Raw genomic sequence first — 13,954 nt, 5'->3', positions numbered from 1 at the left:
GAGCTTGAACTGCCACACAACAGATTAATGGGGGTTGGCAGCCAGCAAGGGGTTAATGAGAAATACTGATTGGGAGTAAGCAGGAAAGGGTTTATGGGGGTAAACTAAGTGGAGGGAGGAAAGGGTTAATGATTAGGAGGGTGTAAGTCATGGAGTCTGCTCTGATAACATAAGGAGGGTCATTATACATGTGTGTCCAGGTTGCATGGGGCTGGTTGTGTAATTTCTGCCCCCAGGATGCACTGGGTATAGGTATGAAGGGTTAATGATAGAGATGCAGCTGGTGATGATTACAAAGGGTTAAACCCTAATGTCAGCCATATTTCAGTCAGCTGAATCTATAATGGAAGAATTGAGCAAGTCTGATCTGTGACACACCTGAAACAGCAATGCAGACCGACCCCGTACCTGTATGACAACCCCTTCAAAATGATCCGTGCGTCCGTCTACATCCAAATACCTCCCAGTCTGATAGGTGCGGAAAAAAGGAAAAGGCTTGCGTCCTCTTCCATTTCTTTGGACCTAAATGGGACATACGTAGACCTAACGTGGGTCCGTTAGGTTGGGTTCTGCTCCGATTCAGTAGGGTGTGGGTTCACGGGTTGCCTGCTGATTGAAACAGATGCCGCCTGTGTAAAAGGGGCCCATTCACACTGGCCATTCTGACTGGCCATTCTGACAACACATGGCAATGCACTTACAACATTGTTGCCTTCCATTATGAATGGCACCCCAATGCATTGCACAGAAGAGCAAAATTCAACGCAGCGCACCACAACTCTTATACTGTGCATTGTGGTGCACTTTGTTTTGGTAGCCCATTCTTAATTGCATGTTGGTTGTGAATGGGTCCTAATGCCTGCATGTCCCAATTATTGTAAGACCCCCCCCCCCCCCCCCCCCGTACCCGATTTTTAGCCACAAATTTCCAGAGGTGGGCAATGGAGGGAAGCAGGTACATCATCACGGTTAGGTTTGGTTACCCCTAGGCACCGGCCCACCACTATAGTACTGGGCCCTCCTTTCTTCCAGTTGCCCCCTTAGAAGCTAAGTGTGTTCCAGAATAAATCCCTCTGCACATTGTATAATGTAAACTCCTTTGTTCTCTCCCTTCCTGCCTCCGTGTCATTCTCGTCCCCCTTCTCATACCTTATATGCGACTTTCTCTGCACAGGAAGTGTCTGCACCAAACATTCTGAGGACACATTCCTTCCCATTTTGCTTCATTATTAATATTGTACAATTCTTTATATAGAGCAATACATTGCTTTCCTTATTTCTATTTTGGCTGATTCCCAAATCTTGCGTTAGATGCCGTAATGTTCTCTATATGATGTACAAAGGGGTGGAATGGGCTACAATACTGCACCTTGGATTTTGGTTTCGGAAATGTGTTATCATGAGCTGGGGTGTTCGGTACAGATGGGCGAGTATAGTGATGCATTTGATTCGAGCTATGGGACTTCAAAAATGATCCTGTATGTGTGTTGGAGCTGCAGGATCTGCTTGGTCAGTGTTGCGCAATAGGGCAGTATGGGGTTTTCTACTTGTGAGGGCAGCACTGGGGCAGTATAAGGTTTTCTATTTATGAAGACAGCACTGGGGCAATATGGGGTTATCTATTTGAGGGCAGCACTGGGGCAATATGGGGTTATCTATTTGAGGGCAGCACTGGGGCAGTATGGGGCTTTCTATTTGAGGGCAGCACTGGGGCAATATGGGGTTATCTATTTGAGGGCAGCACTGGGGCAGTGTGAGGTTTTCTATTTATGAAGACAGCGCTGGGGCAATATGGGGTTATCTATTTGAGGGCAGCACTGGGGCAGTATGGGGCTTTCTATTTGAGGGCAGCACTGGGGCAGTATGGGGCTTTCTATTTGAGGGCAGCACTGGGGCAGTATGGGGCTTTCTATTCGAGGGCATCACTGGGGCAGTGTGGGGCTTTCTATTCGAGGGCATCACTGGGGCAGTGTGGGGCTTTCTATTTGAGGGCATCACTGGGGCAGTGTGAGGTTTTCTATTTGAGGGCATCACTGGGGCAGTGTGAGGTTTTCTATTTGAGGGCAGCACGTGTGCCAGCACCATCTGGGATATTGCCCAGCATAAGACAAAACTTTCTTTTTTGTATGGAGCAGGGAGTGGTGAGTTATTGCTGTCTCAGGAAATGATGAGACATCTCCACATCAATGACAAAACCACATTTTAAAGCGTATGTAAGGGGAAAACTATGCAGTACATTTCCCTAGGGTTTTATCCTTTTGAAGACCCTGCGGGTCCAAAACAATACCTGCTGATTTGCCAAAGATGCCCTTGGCTCTTCCTTGTGGACTGACAACACCCAGCATTTCATGGCCTGAATGGTGTCAGTCCTGCGTAGTTGTCTTTTGATAAACTACCGTACTTAGACTCACCCCTATCCTATTCTCCACAACATACACTTATTAGTCTGTAGTCCAATGTAAGAACTCTAAAGTCTAATGACTCATATTAGAAAGTGTATTCAGGACAACACTGGATTACTGACATGACCAACCGGTATAACAAAACACATTCAATTGGCAGATATAACAGACACAAGTGACTGCAGCTCTGTAATCATTAATACACTTAAATGTATTGTGTAAAGGTAAAAAGTGTAAGTTCCTGTAATTGTCCTGGTATCGGCCTCCTTCAGTCTCTGTACAGCAGAGCTGGTGTGTGAGTGGAAGTGGCAGCACAAGGAGCCAATCAGTTAATGCACTGACAAGAAGCATGCTGATAGGGGAAGAAAGCAGAGTGACATAGAAATGATCTGCTGTTAGTGTCCATTCACAGGCTGAGGATGGGTCCAGGATGACCTGGGTTTAGGGGACGTGGGATACACAATGCTATCCATCAGACTGAGGACAACTAATGGTGGAAAAGTACTGTAGGGAGAACTTAAGATTGGAAATGCATATTGCAAGCAAAGCTGTTGTTCCTATTTGATCCTTCTAATGGGTTATTCATTTTTGTAGTTCTGCTTTAACAGACCAAAAGGGAGCGAATATGGCAAATTAATTGTTAAGCTTTACATAATCTTTAAGTAGATTGGGGAAGGAAAAGAACGTCTGACAGTATTTCTATCGCTGCCCATAACTTCCTGTCCCAGTGACAGTGGTACATTTCTTGTGTGGGTGTCACAGGGAGAGGAGAGTTAATATTTCTACTCTGGGTGTCAGGACTAGTTCACACCAGCCACAGTGTGCTCCGGCCCTATTGGGGCCGGAATGCACTGGATCACATCTGGGCTGGCTCATTTTGTTGGGAGGGGGCCTGACGGTGCATTGAAGCGATTGGCTCCGCAGCCACGCCCCTCCGGCCTCAATGCGATCGCCCGAACGCGTGGCACATCAGTGCCTGCGTTCCGGTTTGGTGCAGTCAGAAAAAATAGTTAAGCACTATTTTTTTTTTCTGACTGCACCGGAATGTAGGCACTGATGTGTCACGCGTTCGGGTGCGGGCGATCGCATTGCGGCTGGAGGGGCGTGGCTGCGGTGCCTTCAATGCACCTCCACGCCCCCTCCTGCCCCACAACAAACGAGCTGGCCGGAATGCGATCCATTGCGTTCCGGAACGCACTGTGGCTGGTGTGAAATGACACTCAGAGATAAAAACTTAGCCGAGACTGAAACTGAGCCCACCCATGATGCTCTGCAGATTTATGCTAACTGAGATCTGGCACCTGCGAGGATTGCTTACATCCTGGGCCAAACTCTTCTCACCGCCTGTGCAGTAGCGGCCCATAAAAGTATATTGTGCTGTACTGCGCAGGCGCCGCAGGCAGTGAGAGGACTTTGGTTCAGGATGTAAACAATCCCTGTAGGCCACAGGCATTGGATCCCCGTTACTATAAATCTGCAGCGGGTGGGCGCTGTGATGTCAGGGGATAAGGGCAGAAAGAACAATAGTGCACTTATTCGTCAAGGCTTTAGGGCCCATTCACACCATGACAGCCCGTTGTGCTACATTTTAACGCATGTTTGTTGCTTGAAGGCAGGCCATTTATTTGAACAGGCTGCAAATGGACCAACAGACTGAAAAGCAAACCTGCATCATTTTTGTTAACACAGCACAAATACCTTGTGAAGGTGCATTGGGGTTCTATTTAAAATGAATGGCACTGCAACACGCCAACATGTGTTACAGTGCGTTATAGTTATGCACTGACGTGAAGGAGCACTTAAGGCGGGGCTTGTTCTAATACGACAGTCCCCATTTTATCTACTTTGTTACATATACTGGGAGGAATTTATCAAAACTGGAGCAGTTGCCCATGGCAACCGATCAGCTTCTCTCTTCAGTTTCAGTTCAGTTAAGCTTTGAAACTGAGAAAAAGAAGCTGATTGGTTGCCGTGGACAAAAACCAGATTCTATCTGCTCCAGTTTTGATACATTCCCCTCACTGTATGTAGAACGTTTGATATAAAAAAACCCACTAAAAATTAGTATTGTAGCGGCCGGTCAGTTAGGCCTGGCACTGACTGAATGCACTTGTAAGCTGGCATATATCACTTTGTTACCGCTCAGCTATTTTTATATTGTCTCTCTGACCTTGGATGTGTGAGGGGAACCACAGAGGAGGAATATCATGTGGCAAAACTAAAGCGCAGTGCAGAATGTATGATTATGTGTAAGAGAACGGGACGAATTTCTGGGAGATGAATCTGCTTTTTGTTAGTAAATCATAAATAGTTTATGATGCTAAAAGCGGACCTTGAAGTGCAATGCAGATCCAATCAAGTTCCCCGGGCCCCCTTCTCCTTTACAAATCGCCTACCGTACCTGTGTTTTATTTATACTTCTCTTACCCTTGTCTTCTGTATCACTGGGCGCAACGCCACCGTCATTTTTGGAAGATTCATTATTGAAAAAATGTTTGAGAGTTTAATACTACTATAATGCTAAATTTGGGCCAGCTTGATAATATATGCACATTTTCCTTTATGAAGAAGGGTGCATTTATCATTCTTTTCCTAAAAGGTGGAATTTTCCTTTAACCCTTTCCCTGCCACTGACATATTGCATACGGCAGAACACAACCGATTCCAGCTGGCCAGCTCAGTATGCCATACGTCTGCTGTAACTAAAGCGACCATGAACTTGTATCAGAAGGGTCCTCCTGATGGTCCCCTGAAATGTAGAAGCTTTCAGCCGCTGAGGACAGCTATTCATAATTTTCCTCCAATCCCTGCCCCCCTCCCCCCTGCCGACTGCTGCAGCTTCTTTGCCTCTCCTCTCTGCCTAGAGCTGCTCCGATCTGTTTCCCCTCGGATCCCCGATGCTCTCCCCCACCTGTATGGGCATTGGCAGTGGGGATCTGAGTAGAAATAGACTGCTGCTGCTGGCAGGGGGGTGGAGGAGAGAGCTGCTGTCATTTCAGGATGGCGGGGATGAGAGCAGAGCTGCTGTCCTTCTGTGTGCAGATCACTCCAATGTTTGTAAACAACTAAGGACAAATAGTCCTATGTGTCTCCAGTTATGAATGCACAGGAAGTGCTTTAATCACTTCCTGTTCATTCATGAGTTTCTGAATGGTGTCATAGATGGAATTAAATTCAATACCACACTTATCTTAGAAGAAAAAGGCTAAGGTGCACCCATAATGCTAGAGAAAGTGACGTGGACGCAAGAGCATCTGTATAGCAGTTCCTACTTTATTAGGATAAACAACTGATATTTATTTCCATAATCATTAATAATGTATTCTAGGCATTTCTAGGTCTTAACTACTCATTAAAATATGTTATTAGATATATTGTGAAATCAACATCATGTGAAAATTGTTTTAAAACTAAGTTATGTGTCCTTGATACAAAATCATTAATATCGGCAAGATTTAGCCTAAACAAAACCACAAGTACCCAAACCAAGGATACAAAGAGGGAAAATACACACGTTAGACTGAAGTGTGTTGAAGGTTGATATAAGTTAAAGTGGTGCTCTAACTGAGTGCTCTGGTACTCTGTAATATCTTTGTCAATGGAACGGAGCACTCAGTACAGAGGCTTCTATCCATTCATGACTGATAGTAAATAATTACTATCTCTAGATTGTGAATGAATAGGAAGCTTCTGTACTGAGTGCTTTCTATTCATTGATAACGGGGGCTGTAGAAAAAGAGAAATTTTTTTTTCCTATTTCAAAAGGGAAATGTCAGGGTTCCTGATATTTCCCAAGAGCTGCCCCCCCCTTAACAGTAAAAAAAATAAAATTATAGAAGCAAAAAATAAATAAAATTGAGATATAACACAACATCCCACCCCCACACACAATATACACATGCAACAGTGCGCACCATATTGTGGTGTACGTTATGCACAGGCGCTGCAGTGCGTTGTTAGAACACATCGCAGTGCTTATTAAAAAAAAATATATATTTTTAAAGTAACATTCATTTAATTGTGTAGCAGCGCATGGCAAAGTGTTGTGATGCATTGCTGTGCATTGTCATACACTGTGCTGCGATTAAATAAATGCCTGCATCATTTTATTACAACACACACACCAACACAGCACACAAACGGCACTGCAGATCAGGTGTTACCACAACACAGATTTTTACCATAAGTTGCTTATTTACATTTTTGCGCACCTTCATGTTTTTTTTTGATTGCGCTGATACTGATAGAGTCTTTTTATCGATTTAATTGTGTATTTTTATCGGTTTAATATTGATTCGATAAACATTTGCGCAATTATCGCAGGACCTACAAAATGCGTACCACCATCTTTTTATTCTACCGGCCTGTGCTTTCAGAAAATGAATGTTTTGGGGTGGAAGGTCTTTTACAAATGCTAAAAGCAGCTTTGTAAAATAAAATAAAAAAAATGGGAAAAATTGCAAAAATGGTGTGTCCAGCTGAGGTGAAAAGCGTTCCGCAGAGCTTGGCAGTGAAAGGGTTACCCCACATTATAACATGTTTACATCAAGCTGATCCCTTTTACAAATCTAGCAAAACAATCATTGGAAGACGTCTACAGAACTCTTTATCATTCACTTTTCATATTGACAAGATGGTATATACCGCACGGTCATTAAGTGCCGTGAACGGTTGGAGGACGTCCCCTCCTCTCAGTGCCAACTGTTATTACATGAAGGAAAACAGTGGGCCACGTTGCTGTGTCGGAGGTGAGACATGGCGACAGGCTGTGGATGAGATTGATATTTACAGCTTGTCATGGAGGCACTTCAGTATGTTGAGAGGAATGTGTGACCTGAGGGCTGGGAGGAAAGACTGCAGAAATGACTGGGTGGAGGAGCTGCTGTGTAAACACATTGTAATCACTATATTAGCACAAAGGTATCCGCTTCCTTCTGTGCTTTACTGCCCTTAAAGTGACGGCGGTCAGCAGCGGGTCACTTTGTATAGTGCAGCTTATCTGTGGTAGAAGATTCATCAATTTCCCTTACCAAGGGCCAGTTTAATGATATGCCGCTTCATCGCTCCTCCCCGGCATTTGTAAGTATTGCACATGTCCAGGTGTGTAGAATATCTTCTCCCCTTCTGCACTCTTTGGTTTTGCCCACCACCTCATGCATCACTACAGGACATGTGAGCCAGTGGGAGAAACCACTGCGTGCGGTGGCAGACACAGGCATTCGACCCATCAAACCAGTTAAATTATTGCAGTTGCTGTGGAGAAGTGAAGAAAAGGCATATTAACAAACAGGCCCCTGGAAAGGTAAATGCATTGGGGGGGATTTATCGAAACTAGAGCAGACAAAATCTGGAGCAGCTGTGCATGGCAACCAATCAGCTTCTCTTATATTTTCAAATCTTAGCTGAACAAACTGAAGATAGAAGCTGATTGGTTGCTATAGGAAACTGCTCCAGTTTTGATAAATTCCCCCCATTGACTCTTCTATTACAGGTATGTTTTACCATACAAAGTGACGTGTGCTATATATGTATCCAATCATGTATGAGCTTTAAAGTAGTATTAAACCCTCAAACTTTTTTTCAATAATGAATCCAGATCAAACAAATATACATTGGTCCGCAAAGTATTTCTTTACATTTTTGCCTGAACACTTCCAGTCATTATGTTTCCAAACTGCTCCTATTCTCTCCGCTCTGCTTCCCTGAACTTCCTGTCCAGTATAAGATCAGAAGCGCGATAACAGTCTCCAGCAGCAGTCCATCTACTAGCTTGGAAAAGGGAGGAGCAAGGTTTGATCAGTGGTTTATCCTGCTGAGCCTGTGTGTTTTGTGGAGACACACACAGCTTACAAGTGCACACAAGGGTGCCTCCATAGGATCCTGCAAGGGCAAGGAGCCACCCTAAAACAGGATAGCGGGGCCAGTGCTCAGGAGACTAGCTGATTCTGCATGAAACATCAAAGAGCAGGATCAATTATAAGCATTTGAAATAGAATAAAAACCTTTTGACTTTAATATCACTTTACAGAAACCCTTTCAGTTCCCTAAACAAATCTAAAAGGTGTAGACAAGGCAGTATACAATGCATGTTCCCCAAAATCACCTCCATGTCTTTGGCATTCTACATTGAGGGTCCATCCTCTGACCCCTACAGCAATACAGGGGTAAGCGTTGACTTAGGGAGGAAGGAGCCACTGCACGTAGCGGGGGGACACAAGCATCCTATATTTCCTAAAGAGTTGAATGAGGAGGTCACTGCTGAAAGCCCATTTTTTACCATTTCGAAAAAAGGCGCAATCTAAAATTTACAAATATTTGTTATTTATTGACTTTTAATACAGTTTACCTTTTTAAGATTTACCGTATTTTGCGGTCCATAAGACGCACCGGACCATAGGACGCAGGGAGGTCCGGTGCGCCTTATGGAGCACTCGACAGATAGTAGCTTCTGTCACAGCTTCTATGGCAGAAGCTGCAGTTAGTGACCGCTGAAACAGGTGGCGCTGTGATTACAGCGCCACGGTCCCAGTGATCACACAGAGCAGACGAAGAAAGTCCGTTCTTCGTCTGCTGTATGGTGATCTCCATCGTCGCTGCTCGGCTTTAATACGATTGATCTCATTAGATCACTCGTATTAAACGAGCAGTGGCTCCTACTACTCGCCTGGCGCCCGAAACTGCATGTCTCGGGCGTCGGGATTCGCTCCATAAGAAGCAGGCACATTTTCCCCCTCCTTTTTGGGGGGAAAAAAGTGCGTCTTATGGAGCGAAAAATACGGTAGTTAAAAAATTGTGTCCTTTTTTTTAATTTTTTTTTTTTTGTGTCCTTGGTACAAAATCTTTAATATCGGCAAGATTTAGCCTAAACAAAACCACAAGTACCCAAACCAAGGATACAAAGAGGGAAAATACACACGTTAGACTGAAGTGTGTTGAAGGTTGATATAAGTTAAAGTGGTGCTCTAACTGAGTGCTCTGGTACTCTGTAATATCTTTGTCAATGGAACGGAGCACTCAGTACAGAGGCTTCTATCCATTCATGACTGATAGTAATTATTTACTATCTCTAGATTGTGGATGAATAGGAAGCTTCTGTACTGAGTGCTTTCTATTCATCGATAATCAAATTTTTTTTTTTAATACAATGCTTTTGGAGTAAAAATCTATCTAAAGATAGTTTTCTGTTTAGGATACATTAATAATGTAGCATGAGGCCGTATATTCTGCAATATTTACATTTTTGGTAAACTCTTCCAAAGAATGCAAGCTGAGATAACATGCACTGCATTTCTGCATTCACACAATTTCACAGTAAGTAACCATGAGATAAATCAGGAATACTCCTTTATCCGGGGCCGGTGCTTCCACTAGGCAAACTAGGCAGCCGCCTAGGGCGCAGCCTCAAACACTCAGTGTACCCGCCCACTCAGCTGAGGAGCGGAACTGAAAGACAACTTTCTCTCTCAGGTCCGCTCCTCTGCTCAGTGGATGAGGTGTCCATAGCCAGTCTGCTATTCGCTATTTCAAATTAAAAAAAGCAATAGCAGTCTGGCTATTGCCCCCGGCTGCTTACATTCACCTGTTGCTGGCAGAATGTAGCCGTCAGAAAAATGGGGCCGGGGGGGGGATGGGGGTTGCACTGCGGGAGGGGGGCCTGGGGGGTGCAAGTAGCTGGTCTTGCCTAGGACGCAAAATAGTCTAGCACCAGCCCAGCCTTTATCCCATTGTTTTGCAAATCTACAAACTGTATGATTTTGTTTCAAGAGAAATGCATCTGTTCCAGGCTTAAAGGAGAACTAAGAGGTGAGTGCTTTTCACTCACCTCATAGTTCTAGCCGACTTGTGACAATGAGACTGTCACAGGTCGGCTCAGTAGATCGGGAGGTGAGCGAACACATACCGGCGTTCGCTCACCTCTCGATCCTGTCACAGCTCTCTGCCGTGACAGGGGAGGGGCTGGATTCCCCGCTCCGATCCATCAGCGCTAACTGGCGGAACGGACGGGGGAGGGGGCGGGTACAGATGGCTCTGCCTCTAGATAGGCAGAGCCAGCTGTCACTCACACAGCTGGGTGGATCTTGACATCGATGTCGGGATCCGCTGCAGCGTCTCAGTATACCGCGAGCTGTAGCTCGCGGTATACTGAGCCTAGGGTGACGGAAGGACGCTAGTTTGTGTCCTCCCGTTACCCTAAGGAGAACTATGGAGAAAAGCCCTAACCCCATAGTTCTCCTTTTAAAGTGAATGGGACTGTCGGTGAGTTAACAGCGGGTCGGAGGAGGAGCCGCTGCGGGACAGAGGTGACAGTTGCTCTTTAAAAATTATGATTTAAATGAAATCCACCCTGGGCAGAGACACGTTGGGATTTGTAGTTAAAGCACAGCTGGAAGGCCAGCATGTCCCACTCCTGGTATAATGGCTCATCTCTTGCAGGGACCTGATGATATTAACTCTGACCTCTGATTGGTTCTCCATTGATTATTTAGGCAAAAAGTAACAGGACTGTGAAACTTAATTGTAACGTGGAACCATAATAGCTTCTTGGGTATGCACGCTATCAGTAGGAAGCTGCATGGGTCTGATATGTGCTTTGTCATGTCTCTGTGCTCTATAAATGCTGAAATGCTCATGTTCTATACTCTTACTTTCCTGCCATCTGTCCGATCTGCTGAGTATACAACTTCACTGCAAAGAGTGAGTGTTATTGGGGTTATTTTTACTAATGCTAACGCAATACAATCACTAAACTGTTCTAGAAGTTACCATGTTATTGTTTTGTCAAAAGTCACGTTCAGTCTTTCTGAATCTACAGCTTTCATATAATAATAATAATAATGATACCGGATGATCCTGCCATGAAGGCACGTTCAGTCTTTCTATATCTACAGCTTTCATATAATAATAATGATGATACCTGGTGATCCTGCCATGAAGGCACGTTCAGTCTTTCTATATCTACAGCTTTCATATAATAATAATGATGATACCTGGTGATCCTGCCATGAAGGCACGTTCAGTCTTTCTATATCTACAGCTTTTCTATAATAATAATGATACCTGGTGATCCTGCCATGAAGGCACGTTCAGTCTTTCTGAATCTACAGCTTTCATATAATAATGATGATACCTGGTGATCCTGCCATGAAGGCACGTTCAGTCTTTCTGAATCTACAGCTTTCATATAATAATGATGATACCTGGTGATCCTGCCATGAAGGGCCTTGTTCAGGCACTTCCTTTTATATGGTGATGCTTTGTCCCCGACTCCCAGTTTGTGCTCCTGAGATGTCACAGGGGCTTCCCATGGAGACTACAAGTGGTTGCTTTAACACTGCAAAGGTATGGTCCACCGTTGTCACCCTCAGGAAATTTCCCCTGAAAGAAGCAATGCAGCCAGTGATATGCCGTGCTTTCTGCTTCATGTGTTAGGTTAGTTGAACAGAAAATCACACACACGTGTGAATGTGGCTGGGGCACAGAGATCATGTGCATTAAATTCTAATAGAAAAACACTCTGTAGCTCTTTTCTGGGGTGACAACACTGCTCTTTCACAGATAATAGTATGGTGAGTTGTCATCCTGGGACAGGAAGTGTTACTGGCAGGATCACCAGGTGAAATAATGAGGTGGTGGGGGGCTCAAAGATAAAAATGAATGCAGTCGCTACATCTAAGGTCTGGTAAGCTGCCGTGTGTGTGTGTGTGTGTGTATTATCACATACACACACACTCTTTGGTATAAATGTAACTTAAACCTGATTTCCTTCTGGATATAAAAGATACACATGTATGCAGCAATGATCCGTGAATGTGTCATTATATTTGTGTATAATACCAGCAGTTTAGGTTTCGCTGTGAGACTTGACATCAGCATCTTGAAGTCCCTTTTACAGAAGAGCTAAAAAATAAGGGGAGGGAGAAGCAGCACAAGGAGCCAATCAGTCATGATGCAGTGTTTTATGTGCCAGTGCCAACAAGGAACATGTTGATATGAGGAGAGAGCAGAGTGACAGAGAGATGAACTCATCAGTCTGCTTCTTCTTTTACTGTCCTATGACAGGCTGGGGGAGAGGCAAGACCTGTTAAGCTGGCCGTACATTATGTACATTTTCACACAGTGGGTGCCACTGACGGCACCCTTCTGGCTGGCCTTCCTCAATCAGCTGATCAAAGGAGCCGGTTGGAAAATCTCAAAATGAACAACGGAGTCAGCAGCCGATCAGCTGCTGGCTCTGTTTGGGTATTTTGACAGCTGCCAGACAGAACTGTGTTGTAGAGCTGTGTAAATGTCAGGACTGGATGGACAGAAATACAAATCCTTTGGCAGGTAAAACGTCCCCCCTGTATGTATTTCTTCTGTGTATTTGGCTGTTTTGCCTGCAGTTCAGCATGTATCAGGTTGACAATGCAGGAGCACAATTAGGAGACAGTTCTCCCCCATATGAGGAGGTACCTGAACAAGGACCTCCATGGCAGGATCACCCCATATTATTTTAATGAATACTGAGCGTTGTGTCTGATCTGTAATATGAATTGAATGGATTCAATTTACAAAGAAGGGATTTTGCCTTCAAAACCTGTGACCCAATCAGGCCCCGTTACCTATTCAGGATTTTTTTGTTGGTGCACTTCGGTAAAACAATACTCCTGATAGTGTTTGCTATGAAGTTAGCAGCGTGCAGATTCCTTTCTTTTCCTGCAGCTTATTATTACTGGCAAGAGATGTGACCGTCATCTTCCTGGCATTGTCCAGTATTCAAGGTTAGACCGGTGGTCTTGGTTGTTAAAGGGTCCCGTCCTCTCCTGATTGCCACTCCGGCGCCATCTGCTGGCTGCAGAACGCACCTTCACCTTTCCTATCTTGAGCTCTTGGCATCATGCGCGGGTCACATTTGAGTCACGTTGTGTCATACGCTGTATCTGGGTGTGGACTCGCTTTGTGGTTTATTGTTTTCTACTGAAATCCAGCCGATGGGATATTGGACTTCAAGGCTCGTTTTTATGTGCTGTAATAACTGCACCCAGAGTGGACTTAACAGTACATTTACACCGAAACACTTACATCTCACATAAGCTTTATCCTCTTATTGTCATTTGCAATACTTTTTGAAAGCGATAAAGTAAACAAGTTTTAAATGTATTTCAACTTGCAACAGACGCTGCTCCTTGATGTTTAGAAATGTTAGTTTCCTGCAGAATAATCTGCTTCTCTGAGCACTGGGCCGGATATCATTGGAGATATATCTATAGATAGATCTACACACACACACACACACACACACACACACACACACACACACACACAGCACTATGTATATAACTCCTGTATAATAATATCTATCCTGTATTAGGGTGGCTCCTTTCCCTTGCAGGGTCCTATGGGGCCATCCTTGTGTGTGTCAGTAAGCTGCGTGTGTCTCCACAAACGCACAGCAAGGCAAGTCACTCCTCTGCTCCCCTTCCTCCCTCCCCCTTCTCCAAGCTAGTAGATGGACCTCTGCCGGAGACTGCTCTGTCCCTTGTGATCTTGTGTGGGCCAGGAAGTTTAGGGAA

At 44.6% G+C, this 13,954-nt stretch overlaps 1 protein-coding gene across 1 annotated transcript in view; it reads left to right on the top strand.

The window, feature by feature from the left end:
* The window catches only part of PARVB (parvin beta), a 39,714-nt gene that overhangs the window by 691 nt on the left and 25,069 nt on the right, over window positions 1-13,954 (top strand). The window lies entirely within an intron of this gene.

The sequence above is a fragment of the Nanorana parkeri genome, unplaced genomic scaffold (assembly GCF_000935625.1).
Source record: "Nanorana parkeri isolate BGI_ZX_2015 unplaced genomic scaffold, ASM93562v1 scaffold120, whole genome shotgun sequence".
NCBI classification, from domain to species: Eukaryota; Metazoa; Chordata; class Amphibia; order Anura; family Dicroglossidae; genus Nanorana; species Nanorana parkeri.
Note: the sequence above shows the minus strand (reverse complement) of the source record. Positions and strands in the feature narration are given on the sequence as shown.